The 11196-nt window shown below is 47.4% G+C and overlaps 1 pseudogene across 1 annotated transcript; it reads right to left on the bottom strand.

Moving 5' to 3' along the window:
• Window positions 1–340: 340 nt before the first annotated feature.
• Window positions 341–10955, bottom strand: LOC311119412 (zinc finger protein basonuclin-1-like; annotated as a pseudogene). The gene is made up of 3 exons: window positions 10580–10955; window positions 5451–7579; window positions 341–5125 (listed from the first exon to the last, which is right to left on the bottom strand). The product of its transcript is annotated as a zinc finger protein basonuclin-1-like (transcript).
• Between the last annotated feature and the right edge of the window lie 241 nt (window positions 10956–11196).

Genomic DNA, 11196 nt, shown 5'->3' with positions numbered 1-11196 from the left:
TGGACCATTTCAAAGCGTTTTCTCTTTCTTGCCTACTGGACATGATTCTACTGTGCAGTCATTTTTATTATGTAGTTAGTGATAAAAAATTACTCCTGTATGTGTAGATTTTATATACTGTAGTTGAGGATGAAGTTGTGTTTTTTTAAATTCCCAGCAGCACAAAGAGAAAACAATGTAAAACTGGGCGTTAATATTAGTAAAAATTGGCACTGAAAATATCGTTGCATAAAGCAGATTCATATTTGTTATAGGTGGCAAATCGTATGATAGTATTTACTTTAAGAAAACAAAATAGATAAATATGATATATGAAATGAGACCAACGCGTACAAACAGATATGGCTTTTTATTGAGTAGGAACGAATATTGTAACATTAAATCAAAAAACATGAACATCTATTAACATGTTGGTTTCTTTTTACAAACCCATACAACTTCACAAAGAAATTGATATTTTCTCTAGCTCAATGTAATTAAATACATAAGGTCAAATATACACTGAGTGTACAAAACATTATGACAGACTGACCAGGTGAATCCAGGTGAAAGCTATGATCCCTTATTGATGTCACTTGTTAAATCCACTTCAATCAGTGTAGATGAAGGGGACGAGACATGTTAAAGAAGGATTTTTAAGCCTTGAGACAACTGAGACATGGATTGTCTATGAGTGCCATTCAGAGGGTGAATGGGCAAGACAAAATATTTAAGTGCCTTTGAACGGGGTATGGTAGTAGGTCCCAGGCACACCGGTTTGAGTGTGTCAAGAACTGCAACACTACTGGGTTTTTCACGCTCAACAGTTTCCCGTGTGTATCAAGAATGGTCCACCACCCAAAGGACATCCAGCCAACTTGACACAACTGTGGGAAGCATTGGAGTCAACATGGGCCAGCATCCCTGTGGAACGCTTTCAACACCTTGTAGAGTCCATGCCCCGACAAATTAAGGCTGTTCTGAGGGCAAAAGGGTGCAACTCAATATTAGGAAGGTGTTCTTAATGTTTGTACACTCAATGTATATGCAGAATACCTAGACCAAAAAACGATTGTGAATTAATACAAGAACGTTACTTTGGACATCTTTTTCCCTCCCAAAAAACATCTCTTAGGATGTAGCATGAGTCCAGTAAAATTAATGAGCATATTTTATATTTGGTTTCTTTAAGATTACAAATGACTCTATTCACAAAATATACAATTCAATAATGATTTAGGTACCATATGTTTTGAAGGGTGTGCGTGGACATTGGGCCCTGGCTACTTATCTTTCAGTTCTGTTTAGTTTTTCTCAGTGTTTGACTTGTTCACAGTACAATATCATATGATCCAACGCTTGGAGACACTGACTGACTGACTGACTGACTGACTGACTGTCTGTCTGCCTGCCTGTCTGTCTGTCTGTCTGTCTGTCTGTCTGTCTGTCTGTCTGTCTGTCTCTCTGTCTGTCTGTCTGTCTGTCTCTCTGTCTGTCTGTCTGTCTGTCTCTGTCTGTCTGTCTGTGTCTGTCTGTCTGTCTAGAATGATGCCCTCACCCACTCTAGTGCACAAGAGTCCTAAGATGTGAGCATATTTGTTTACAAAAGACCATGAAAATATATAAAAGTTCCAATAAATGTTTTCTTCCAAGAGTTGTAATAGTTTTTATGAGCCTGTCTGAATACTGCTTTTTTCTGTCATGTGTTTTCAGATAAGAGCGTCAAGAGAAGGCTGTTTTAATACTGCATGCCTCATATACGGTGTCCATATTAGGACAGCCTCAATCTCGGCCCAAGACCGAGGCTATCCTAATAGGAACACCGTACTGCATGAGGCGGTTAGATTCATATGCACCTCGGGACTGAGAAATCTTTGGTCAACGTTATCACGTTAGCATAATGCAACATCCAGAAACAGCCACGATAGGAGAGGAACAGAACCACACATACATACATACATACAACATCAAACAATAACTTATATCGATCAAGTTCACAATACTTAAACATTTTTTTTAAACAAAGATCTTTACAGACCACAGTCCAAAGGAACTAACGTACGCCACACTTCTAGAATGTCACAGATGCTTTTGATTGGAAAGATACGTGTAAACTCACAGGGAAAGTCGACGATAACTACCAAGAACACTGAAAATATTTCACTTGTTACAGTTGATGACCAGCGGTGTAAAGTACTTAAGTAAAAATACTTTAAAGTACTACTTAAGTCGTTTTTTGGGGGTATCTGTACTTTACTATTTATATTTTTGACAACTTTTACTTCACTACATTCCTAAAGAAAATAATGTACTTTTTACTCCATACATTTTCCCTGACACCCAAAAGTACTCGTTACATTTTGAATGCTTAGCAGGACAGGAAAATTGTCTAATTCACACACTTATCAAGAGAACATCCCTGGTCATCCCTACTGCCTCTGATCTGGCGGACTCACTAAACACAAATGCTTTGTTTGTAAATTATGTCTGAGTGTTGGAGTGTGCCCCTGGCTATCTGTAAATTAAAAAATCAAGAAAATGGTGCCCCCTACTTTTGATTCTTAAGTATATTTAAAACCAAATATTTTTTAGACTTTTACTCAAGTAGTATTTTACTGGGTGACTTTCACTTTTACTTGAGTCATTTGCTATTAAGGTATCTTTACTTTTCCTCAAGTATGACAATTGGGTACTTTTTCCTACAATGTTGATGACTGGAGATAAGTGACACTTGAACAGTATGTGATTTAGAAACTTGCAGTTGATCCTAAACTGTATGTGAGTGAATTATATTTAAGTGATAATGCCTGAGAAGCTGGTGTTTGGAGGATATATTGGTATGGGTTTTGTTAGCAAACCGTGCCAATATATCCTCCAAACACCGGCTTCGAGGGGTTACCAAAATATTCAAATAATGGTTGACATATTTTCATTAAAAACATTATTTTGATGAATTGATTCATACTATTTCATCCTTCCACAAGATATAGTCCCGACACAAATCTAGGGTTGCTACCCAAGCCGGCTGGTCGTTCGTTCTATCGGTTTGGTTGCTAGACGCGACCCAGTCATTCAGTCTTTCTGTTCTGCATTTGTTTAAGCTGTTTTCTAGTGACATTTATTTGGTTACATCCATAACAATAAGCTAATGAGGCGTGATTTCACCTGGCATAGAAAATGTGCTCAATCGTCAGGACACTGTTGTTCAGAGGAGCTAGCCAACAACACAGCTAACACAATCACTTAAAATGAAGCTGGAAAGACTGCAAACTAGCTGCACTTCGTTTTGTTGTACATTTTTTCAATTGACATTTCTTTGTATATATCCATAAAAATGATGCCAGCTGATTCATGATTTCGACTCTGTCTCGTCCCGACTCACGACATGTTCATTACTATGGGACAGCTGGAGATCGAATTTCAATATTGAAACAATGTTGCAAATGTTGGAGAGACAGACAGCAAGGTTTATACAAATCTCCGCTGTTGAAAACTAAATGTTATTCTAAAAGAAATGTGAGATAATGACTAGATGCTTTTTATAGTGGAGATCAAGTTTATAGTGCCTGGCTGGGTTGATGAGACAGTGGATTGTGCAGTCAGATGGAACAGAGTAAATAGGCATTTTAACGTCATAGATTTAGCCGGTGGTAACTTGTGGAATAGACACCGGCTAGAATGCGGTTTTAACCAATCAGCATTCAGGATTAGACCCACCCGTTTTATACTATATTGTAAGGCAAAGTAATGGAACTATCTAGAATTAGTGCATAGAAATAAAAGAGCTAGAGAAAGGGGCTGAGATGCACAACGTTTTAAAGATGATGCATGATTTTTAAGTGTTTTAAATCAAGACAAAAATACATGATAGAAAAATGACTTGTCAATTTCGTGTCCGAAATAACTTCATGTTTTCTACATGTACCATCAATAAATATGAATTTAAAAGAACATATGCCAAAAATGTTGGCGGGGGAAAGGAAACAGACTTAGTCTAAAATGAGTGTCCAAGGAATGGAATGCAAAAGAAGGTCTTCATGTGTACCTCAGAACAATTTGAGGTTGCTTAACTTGATATACCTGGAGAAATCCACTCAACATTCAGGGAGATATACTGTCCTGTAACATTTGCACCAAAAAAAAAGCAGATACAATCTGCCATAACAAAGAAAAATGCAGCTCGATTCCACAATCCCAAGCTCACTACAGACATTGTCCCCCAAAACAACAATGAATTTATTCAAAAAGTGCTAACTGGCAAGCCTGTTCTCGTGTCAAATAAACAAAGACAAAATAATACAGTGAGAGTGAATCAGGGTCTGTGTGAGCTGAAGCTCAAGCAAGGCCCTACTCCTGGTCAAGAGCGGTGCCGCCGCCACTGACAGTCAGGTTGCGGTGCAGGTTGGGGTTCTGGCTGTGTCTGTTGCGGCTCCGTACTGACGAGAATGTGGTGTCGCAGCCTGGGACTTTACACTTGTGCAGTAGGCGCAGGTGGACAGTCTTATAGTGGGCTCTGAACGTCCCCTTGTTGCTGTAGACCTTCTGGCACACGTGGCAGGTAATGGGTGAGCCACCTCCACCCCCCTGTGCCCCCCCCTGTCCTCCCCCCACACAGTCCAGGGTCCTCTCCCCGCCCAAAACTAACCCTTCCCCACCGGGGCCTCCTAGACCAATCCCGTCGCAGCTCTCCCCATCGCTGTCCTCCTCCATTGGCAGAGGCTCCTCCTCTAGCCCCTCCCCTTCCTCACTGCCCGCCCCATCTGAATCCCAGGAGGAACGGGCGCTGCCGCCCCCACGAGGAGGTACAGATGATGACGTACTTAGGTCCAGTACCGCCCCCTCCTCCACCCCTCCTCCTCCTCCCAGCTCCTCTCCTGCATCCTCCCCTGCCACCTCGTCGGCCATCTTGCTCATGGGGAAGACCAGGCCCATGCGGTTGTGTCCTCTGAAGATGACAGACGTCTGGCTACCTGGGTCTCTCTGGAGATCTCTCTCCCTCTGGAGATCTCTCAGGTCCTGGCGGTAGTCCAGGCTGACAGGGTCTCTGTCCCTGCAGAGGGAGGCTGGGGAGTAGAGGGATCTAGGTGATGGGCTGTACAGGTCTTTGGTCAACAGCTTGTGGTGGAGGTTGAGGTTGGAGCTGTGCCTAGAAGACATAACATGTAGGAAAGGTTGTTTCTTGGTTGGTGTTTTTTCAAAGATACGTTTTTTTCTATCTTTAATTGACCATTCATCTCTGTTAAATAAGTCTGTAACTGACGTATTTGTGGTTGCTGCCAGTTTGGTGTGGTTTTATTAGATCATTTGAAAAGACATACTAACCATATCACTTCAACAGAACCTCTGACATAATACGCTTAAATATGGTATATTGTGCTAGAGAATGACAAATCATTTTCATAAATCACTGACAGACTATAAAACTAAAAGACAGACTACTAACCGACAGACGTGTGTTTGTTCTCTCTCACCTGTCTCTGCTCCTGCGGGAGGGGAAGGCGGCGTTGCAGCCAGCCACCGTGCACATGTGCATCTCCTTCAGGTGCACGTTGCGGTAGTGCATCTTCACACTGTACTGGTTGCTGAACGTCTTGTTGCAGATCTCACAGTGGTGTGGAAGGTCATCCCTGTCCAGTGCCCCCTCCTCGGAGTCCATACGAGACTGCAGGAGGCTAGAGTCGGTGTAGTCTGCCACACAGCCCTCTGGTCCGTCCTTCCCTCTGTCGCCTAGTCTGAACAAACCGCCGTTGGTCAGTCGGTGGTCAGTGTCGTCGCACTCTGAGTCGCACAGCTTGTCTGGGTGCCGGGAGGTTGGTTGGTCGCCCTCCTCTCCCTCTGTCTCTGTGTGGTCTCTGCTCAGAGAGAGGCTGTGGTTCTCTCGGTGGTTGAGTTTGCCATCATAGGAGGATGAGGAGCAGGTGATCCTCCCTGTCTCTGCCTGCCGGGACCCCTCTTCTTTTTCCTCTTCGTTGACCTCTTGTTCCCTGCCTCCACACATCTCTCTCTCCGGGCTGTGGGACCTTGGCCGCTTCACCCCCTCCCTTTCTCCTCTCTCCTCTATTTCCCTCTCCCTCTCTCCCCCCATCTGTCTCACAAACAAATACCCCCCTCCTCCTACCCCTCTCTCACCCTCCTCCCTGTCCATGGCCTGTATAGGGCTCTGGTCCTCTGAACCACTCTCCTCCCCTGTCCCTCCCTCCCTCTCTACTGCCTCCTTCTCGATCTTGATGGGCATGCTCGACTTCCGCGACTTCTTCTTGGGCACAGGGTCGATGATGGCACTGCAGGGGTCTGGGGCAGTGATGGAGGTGGGTTTGAGGGGGACCGAGGAGGATAGGAGGGGGAGGGAGGGGAGGTGTTGGCCGGGGGTGTTGGCCAGCTCGGCGGGGGTCACCAGGCTCCGGTAGAAAGGCAGCACAGGCTGCACCGTCTTCAGGTTGGGGAAGAGGATGCCGTGGCCCAGGTGCCCCATGCTGGGGAAGGAGCTGCTGTGGTGGAGCTTAGTGCTGCTGGTGGTGGAGTCCACATGACTCACCATGTAGCTGGCAACCGACTTTTGGCTGTCGGGGGATGAGGTCAGGGACACCGGGATGGATGAGTGGGGGTACTCAGACCGCGGTTTGTCGCTTGCTTCGGAGTCCTCGTCGGCCGAAAGGCTCCCGCCGTCTCGCAGGTCCTTGTCACGGTTATTACGGTTCATGGGCATGTGCAGGCGAGGGTTAGGGTTGGCGCTGTGGCGGTTGCGGCTGCGCAGCGAGCTGAACACCATGTTGCAGCCGTCGATGGTGCACTTGTGCTTGATCTTCAGGTGCACAGCGTTGTAGTGGATCTTCAGCGTGCCCTTGTCGTAGAAGGTCTTGTCGCACGCACTGCAGTACACACGCCCCTTCTTGAGACTTCCTCCCCCACCTCCACCTCCCCCGTTCCGGTCCATGGAGCGTTGGAGCTTGCTATCGGGGGACATCTGGGTAAGGTCAGAGTTCATCATGGAGGGGGTGCAGGGTGTGGAGCGGCCGTCCGAGTAGTTGTCGCTGGTGGGGAAGTCCTCAGCCTCCATCTTGGGAATGGCCGAGAGGCCGTCCAGAGGGTTGTCTACACCCCTGTCCAGGTCAGAGGTGAAGGAGGCGGAGCTAGAGCCCACCAGGCTGCTCTCGGTGGGTGGCGGCCCGGGGAGGGCGTTTGGGTTCTCGTCCCCCCGTCTCTGCTCCATCTGCCCGCCTTGCTGCTGCTGCAGTGCCCCCGGTGGCGACCCCAGGAGCGGCGCGGGCACAGAGCCCAACAATTGAAATGGTAGCATAAATGCCATACTATTAATAAAGTTCTCAAAGTGGTGAGCGTTGGAAGAGCTCAGCTTCTCCACCTTAGGGGTCAGGACGTTGTTGGTGGTGGCAGTGCGCGGGGTGCTGCGCTCGATGAAGGTGCGGATGTCTGAGTTGGTGCGGGTGCTGGGGACCAGCACGGCCTGACCCTCCTTGTCCTGCAGCGCCATCAGCTCCACAATGGACTTGGTCTCGCCGAAGCGGAGGAACTGCTGCAGCGTAGCGATCTCCTCCTCGAACGTCATGATGGCCCAGCGGTCCAACACCTTCCCTACTACATCCTGGAGAGGGTGTGGGGGGGTGAGAGTGGCGGGACAGGGAGAGGGGGGAGGGAGGAAAGGAGAGGGTGTGGGGGGGTGAGAGTGGCGGGACAGGGAGAGGGGGGAGGGAGGAAAGGAGAGAGTGTGGGGGGGTGAGAGTGGCGGGACAGGGAGAGGGGGGAGGGAGGAAAGGAGAGGGTGTGGGGGGGTGAGAGTGGCGGGACAGGGAGAGGGGGGAGGGAGGAAAGGAGAGAGTGTGGGGGGGTGAGAGTGGCGGGACAGGGAGAGGGGGGAGGGAGGAAAGGAGAGGGTGTGGGGGGGTGAGAGTGGCGGGACAGGGAGAGAGGGGAGGGAGGAAAGGAGAGAGTGTGGGGGGGTGAGAGTGGCGGGACAGGGAGAGGGGGAGGGAGGAAAGGAGAGGGGGTGGGTGGAGAGCGGGGAGGGGGGGAAAGAGAGGAAAGGAGAGGGGGTGGGTGGGAAAGAGAGAGTGAGAGAGAGAGAGAGAAAGCGATTGATATACAGAGAGAAAGAGAGAGAGAGAGCATTTCATCGTTAGAATTATACATCTGTATTAGGCTCTACTTCTGTATATTCACATACCAAGGAAGATATGAAGTCCTCTAAAAGACAGACTGACTGTGTCTAAATACACTACCAGTCAAAAGTTTGGACACACCTACTCATTCAAGGGTTTGTCTTTCTTTTTACTATTTTTTACATTGTAGAACAATAGTGAAGAAATCAAAACTATGAAATAACACATATGGAATCATGTAGTAACCCCAAAAGTGTTAAACACATTTTATATTTGAGATTCTTCAAATAGCCACCCTTCGCCTTTAAAAAAAATAATTAATATGCCATTTAGCAGACACTTTTATCCAAAGCGACTTACAGTCATGCGTGCATACATTTTTACGTATGGGTGGTCCCGGGGATCGAACCCACTACCCTGGCATTACAAGCGCCATGCTCTACCAATTGAGCTACAGAGGACAGCTTTGCACTCTTGGCATTCTCTCAACCAGCTTTATGAGGTAGTTACCTGGAATGCATTTCAATTAACAGGTGTGCCTTCTTAAAAGTTAATTTGTGGAATTTCTTTCCTTCTTAATGCGTTTGAGCCAATCAGTTGTGTTGTGACAAGGTAGGGGGGGTATACAGAAGATAGCCCTATTTGGTAAAAGACCAAGTCCTTATTATGGCAAGAACAGCTCAAATAAGCAAAGAGAAAAGTCCATAATTACTTTAAGATTAGAAGGACAGTCAATCCGAAAAATTTGAAGAACTTTAAAAGTTTCTTCAAGTGCAGTCGCAAAAACCATCAAGCGCTATGATGAAACTGGCTCTCATGAGGACCGCCATAGGAATGGAAGACCCAGAGTTACCTCTGCTGCAGAGGATACGTTCATTAGAGTTACCAGCCTCAGAAATTGCAGCCCAAATAAATGCTTCACACACCTCAACAACAACTGTTCAGAGGGGACTGTGTGAAGCAGGCCTTCATGGTCGAATTGCTGCAAAGAAACCACTATTAAAGGACACCAACAAGAAGCAGAGACCTGCTTGGGCCAAGAAACACGAGCAATGGACAAATTTGAGATTTTTGGTTCCGACCGCCGAGTCTTTGTGAGACACGGTGTGGGTGAACGGATGATCTCCGCATGTGTAGTTCCCATCGTAAAGCATGGAGGAGGAGGTGTTATGGTGTGGGGGTGCTTTGCTGGTGACACTGTCTGCGATTTATTTAGAATTCAAGGCACACTTAACCAGCATGGCTACCACAGCATTCTGCAGCGATACGCCATCCCATCTGGTTTGGGCTTAGTGGGACTATCATTTGTTTTTCAACAGGACAATGACCCAACACACCTCCATGCTGTGTAAGGGCTATTTTACCAAGAAGGAGAGTGATGGAGTGCTGCATCAGATGACCTGGCCTCCACAATCCCCCGACCTCAACACAATTGAGATGGTTTGGGATGAGTCGGACGGCAGAGTGAAGGAAAAGCAGCCAACAAGTGCTCAGCATATGTGGGAACTCCTTCAAGACTGTTGGAAAAACATTCCAGGTGAAGCTGGTTGAGAGAATGCCAAGAGTGTGCAAAGCTGTCATCAATGCAAAGGGTGGCTATTTGAAGAATCTCAAATATAACATATATTTTGATTTGTTTAACACCTTTTTGGTTACTACATGATTCCTACATGATATATGTGTTATTTCATAGTTTTGATGTCTTCACTATTATTCTACAATGTAGAAAATAGTAAAAATAAAGAAAAACCCTGGAATGAGTAGGTGTGTCCAAACCTTTGACTGGTACTGTAGGTGTAGGGTGAAGTTGCCCTTAGACGCTGATCTTGGGTCAAATGTGCATTTTCCCCACTAATGGCTAAGGTGAGGATTGGGGGAGTGGAAGTTGATACTAGATCTGTACTTAGGGGGAACTTCACCCCAGAGCGTCTTAATAAAGGGTTCAGTTGTAAAGTTAATGCAGAGAGGCAATACAGAAGAGGAGGGAGCCCTCATTACAGCGCTACCTTTCATCTGGCCTGTCATTTCTCTTCATTTAAATCATGTGGATTTTCCCTCTCTCCATCAGCGTTAGAGTGCACACACACACACATACGGATGAACGAACACACACACGGATGCACACACGCACACACACGTCAGGGTGGAGTGAGATCAGAGAGGAAGGAGAACGAGGTTGCTCCACCCGGCACAGTACTAATTACATAGGAGTTGTGGTGTCTGTGAAAGTCAGACAGCGGCCTCTCAGTACAGTAACCATGATCAATATTTCATCACACAGCATTCGTTTGGCTCTGCCTTACGAGGATTCTGACTCTGTGTTCACCATTAGAGGAGCTAACATTAAATGCAGAGAGAAAGCTGAATAGTTGATGACGGACTAATCGAAGTGAGCAGCGGCTGACACTGACTGTGTGCCGAGTGGTTCTGCCTGGCTCAAGGTTGCGAGGGAAATTGTGGAACTAAATAATATTTATAAATCTCCCCTCCATCAGTCTGGAGACCTCCAGAGAGGAGGATGTGGAGAAGAGGAGAGTTCCTATAGAGAAGCTGGCCTTTGTTTCTCTCCTGTGCTCCTCTCTCTCCTCGTCCTAAAGTAAGAACTCCTCCCTCCACCCCGCCCTACCTGTAGGACGTATCCTCGGATGTAGTCCTGTAGGGTCCAGTCCAGCGCGTTGAGGATCTGGATGACCTCCTCCTGTTTCAGGACACTGAACAGCCTGTCCAGCAGGATCTTTAGTCTGACCGGGATGGCCTGGGTCCCGTAGAGCATCAGGCTGCAGATGTCAAAGACCACGTTGGAGTGGACGATCTCCACCTGGCTGCCCTGGTACATGTGGTGCAGCTTCAGCTTGCTCAGAGCTGCAGGAGGACGGCGGAGTGGAGGGGTAGAGGGGGTTGAGGGGTTGAGGGGTGGAGGGGTAGAGGGGGTGGAGGGGGTGGAGGGGTAGAGGGGGTGGAGGGTTAGAGGGGTAGAGGGGGTGGAGGGGTGGAGGGGTAGAGGGGTAGAGTGGTGGAGGGGTAGAGGGGGTGGAGGGGTGGAGGGGGGGGGTAGAGGGGTAGAGGGGGTAGAGGGGGTGGAGGGGTAGAGGGGGGTGGAGGG

Source organism: Coregonus lavaretus (assembly GCF_964263955.1).
Source record: "Coregonus lavaretus genome assembly, contig: HAP1_SCAFFOLD_1822, whole genome shotgun sequence".
NCBI classification, from domain to species: domain Eukaryota; kingdom Metazoa; phylum Chordata; class Actinopteri; order Salmoniformes; family Salmonidae; genus Coregonus; species Coregonus lavaretus.
The sequence above is the reverse complement of the archived record's forward strand: the minus strand, read 5'-3'. Positions and strand labels throughout refer to the sequence as shown.